The sequence below is a fragment of the Euleptes europaea genome, chromosome 11, assembly GCF_029931775.1.
Source record: "Euleptes europaea isolate rEulEur1 chromosome 11, rEulEur1.hap1, whole genome shotgun sequence".
Classification (NCBI taxonomy): Eukaryota; Metazoa; Chordata; class Lepidosauria; order Squamata; family Sphaerodactylidae; genus Euleptes; species Euleptes europaea.
In genome coordinates, this window is record NC_079322.1 from 67,035,488 (window position 1) to 67,039,648 (window position 4,161).

The window sequence follows — 4,161 nt, forward strand, 5'->3', positions numbered from 1 at the left end:
TTGTAATAACGGGAGATCTCCAGCTAGTACCTGGAGGTTGGCAACCCTACCTATTTTCCATAAACTTGTCTAATCCTTTTTTTAAAAGCCGCCCACGCTAGTAGCAATCATCTCATCACCAAACACACAGTGAACCTCGTAAATTACTTAGGCAGTCATCCAACCACATATCCTGCATATATAAAAATTGGTGTGCATTTCCCTCAAAATCTTCATCACCTCTTTCCGGTCTGAAGCGGGCTCCTCCATGTTTACACAATCTCTGTGTGTCTTAAATGCCGTCAAGTCGCTTCCGACACATGGCAACCCTATGAATCAAAGTCCTCCAAAATGTCCTATCTTTGACAGCCTTACTTTTGATGTTTTTATCATTTGCCAAATTCTGGAATGCCAATAAAGGTTTTTGAATTTGAATTTGACAGCCTTGCTCAGGTCTTGCAAACTGAGGGCTGTGGCTTCCTTTATTGAGTCAATTCATCTCTTGTTGGGTCTTTCTTTTTTCCTGCTGCCCTCAACTTTTCCTTGCATGATGGTCTTTTCCAGTGACTCTTGCCTTCTCATAATGTGACCAAAATACGATAGCCTCAGTTTAGTCATTTTAGCTTCTAGGGTCAGTTCAGGCTTGATTTGATCTAGAACCCACTGATTTGTTTTTTTTGGCAGTCCACGGTATCCGTAACACTCTCCTCCAACACCACATTTCAGAGGAGTCTACTTTCTTCCTATCAGCTTTCTTCAATGTCCAGCTTTCACAGCCATACACAGTAATAGGGAATATGATGGCATGAATTAACTTGATCTTGGTGGCCAGTGAGACTTCCTTACTCTTCAGAATCTTTTCTAGCTCCTTCATGGCTGTCCTTCCCAGTCTCCACCTCCTTCTGATTTCTTGGCTGCAGTCTCCCTTTTGGTTGATGATGGAGCCAAGGAACAGAAAGTCTTCAATCATTTCAATTTCCTCATTGTCAACCTTAAAGTTGTGTAAGTCTCCTGTAGTCATTACAATCTACACAGGAAGAAAGAGCCGGCATTATCTCTGGACCCGAACGCCCCCTTCTTCCCTTGTACCACTTGCCATTATAAAGGTCAGCGCTTCTACATGAGTCACTGAAGGGTATTTGATAGAAAGCTAAAATAGGAAAATTTTGATTAAACTGAGACGGGCCAAAGAGATTAGTGATTTCAGCTATATCCAACGTGAATATTTTTAGGCCAGAAAGGTTTCATAGCTGATGGTGCTTTCCCTGGGAAGAGGAAGGGCTGTGGGGAGAAAAACTATAGATGCAAAGTTCAGGCAAGCTCACAGGTCAGAATAACAAAGGAGCATGTCAAAGATCTGCAAAACTGGAATGAGTTCAAGTCAGGAGGGCCTCAGGACACTTAGAGAAGGGCAGCGAAGGAGTCAGGCCGGACAGATTTTAGAGCCATGACCTCATTCTTTTCTACAAGGACTGGGGTGGGGGGAACTTACTTGGCCTCACAAAATTGAAGGACAACAGATATGATGGTTATCTTTAAACATGTTGATGTAGAGATTTACGGTGCTGGAATTCCCCCACCTAAGAAGATAGATAAAGAGCAAGTAAAGCTACACACTGGTGAGAGAGTTAGCTAATCATGGGAATCATATTACATAAGCAGGGAGAATATGCAGTTTCTTATCAGACTGGCTTTTTAAGGGATGGGTGTCAAAAGACCCTATAAGCAAGGTCTTTTGGGATGGTGCAGAGCAAAAAAACATCAAAACTAAAAAAAACCCCACTGAAGTGTCCTCACACCTCAGAAGGTAGCCTGCCACCAGTCTGTTTCACTACCCAGTTAGCCAGAGACCAAGGGACAAGCCTCTGACCCACCTGGGACTAAAATCAAGAAAGTCACCTTGCAAGGTAGGACACTCACAAGGCGAGTTTCAGAAACTATTAATCTGGTAGCTGTAGCCAATGAAGGCCAAAGTACTGGATTCAGATTGAAGCCTCCTTAAATTCACAGACACCACAAACTATGATTAAAGTGATTTCTTTAAAACCGTGCAAGAATATTCATAAAAGAGCAGTGAACAGTGAGCATAAAATAATAAAGCTAAGCGTGGTGTAGTGGTTAAGAGTGGTGGTAAGGAGCGGCGGACTCCGGTGAACCAGGTTGGTTTCCCCACTCCTCCACATGCATCTTGCTGGTTGACCTTGGGCTAGTCACAGTTTGCTCCAAACTCTCTCAGCCCCACCTACCTCACAAGGTGTCTGTTCTGGGGAGAGGAAGGGAAGGAGATTGGAAGCCGGTTTGATTCTTCCTTAAAAGGCAGAGAATGTCGGCATATAAAAACCAACTCTTCTTCTTCTTCTAAAAAGATCTAACTGAACACTTTACAAGCAGTGGTTCCTTTTCAGATACTACCCACAGAAAGCTGAGTCTATCCAGGTTTCAAAATCAGAGTCCAAAGACAGGTTTCCAGTTAGCAAGACCCAGATTTAAAACAAAACATAATGAAGCTTGGAGAAAGAGCACAAAATGAGAATGAAACACCCTAGCTATATGCCCCAGGCCTGTGTTAGCCTGATTTGAGTTGACCAATCAAAAGTTGGCCCGATGAAGTCATTTTGACCAACAAAATGGTTGCTGACCAGTGGTTAGAGTCTCAGGTTTGTACAGGTTGAGTACATGGTCCATATTTCAGATCTTTCTGTATTTTGGAATTTTTGCATATACATAATGAGATATCTTGGGGATGGGACCCAAGTCTAAAAACAAAATTCATTTATGTTTTAGATGTCTTTTGTATACACTTTATACACATAGCCTGGATGTAAATGAAAACAATATTTTAATAATTTTGTGTACATTGAACTATCAATAAGGGCCTGTGAGTAATGCCTGCATACTGGCTCAAAAGGTCTGGTTTTTGGATCAGTCGGGATATCGGATGTCCAGATAAGGGATACTCAACCTATATTCAGTTTGGCGCTGTGGAGGCTAACACTATTGCAGGGGACTAGCTAGGATTGCCAGTAGACCTGTAGAAACATGTTCTGGTCCTTTAATACAGGAAATAGGCAGCTGAAGCTTTTCTTGGCGTTAAATTAAATAAGATCACCTGGTAAATAACATCCCATTAAACCTCTGTTAAAGGGACAAGTGAGCCACTGTGGTGTAATGGTGTAAGAGCAGCAGACTCTAATCTGGAGAACCGGGTTCGATTCCCCACTCCCCTACATGAAGCCTGCTGGGTGACTTTGGGCCAGTCACAGTTCTCTCAGAACTCCCTCAGCCCACACGGAGGCAGGCAACGGCAAAGCACTTCCGAACGTCTCTTGCCTCAAAAACCCTACAAGGTTGCCATAATTCAGCTGTCAATTCACAACACTTTCCACCACCAAAGGACAGAACAGGTTTTTTTCTTTTTTGTTGTTCAGGCATCTGGCCTAGTTATGGTGCGAGGTTCTTTTTCTGGTAGGGTTTTTGCCCAACAAGGCTTCTGATCGACTACTGGAGATTTGATTGGCCGTGCAGATTTTTTAAGATGTTGCTTTGACAGCGGCGACCATCACCACACGAGGATCTGCACTGTGTTACTGAAGTTAAGCTGTGGCAATTATTTTGTGGCTGGCTCTGCCTCCTGCAGCAGCCCTTTTGTGGCACCCATTTTTGTTGCTGCACCCACCATGCTGTGTCAGAAATCCTAATGTGCCTGCAGGATTAAAAAGGTTGGGAACCCCTGTGCTAGAACACTAAACCCATTTTAGATGCTTTTTACTTAGGGTTGCCAGGTCCCTCTTCACAACTGGCGGGAGGTTTTTGGGGCGGAGCCTGAGGAGGGCGGGGCTTGGGGAGGGTCGGGTCTTCATTCCCATAGAGTCCAATTGCCAAAGGCAATTTTCTCCAGGCGAACTGATCTCTATTGGCTGGAGATTAGTTGTAATAGCAGGAGATCTCCTGCTGCTACCTGGAGGTTGGAAACCCTATTTGTACTCCACCAGGGAAACGCACATTTGACATCTATACGTTAGCCCTCGAATCAGAGCTATACATAACAATAGTTTTGCAAATGTTTTTCCCATTTAAAGAGAGGGTCTGCCGTGTGTTTGTGGGGGGGATCTAACTCTTTCCCTGCTGGTTTGTGTTTAGACTCAGTTCTACAGGCAATGTTTCCTTCCTACCACTAGGTGG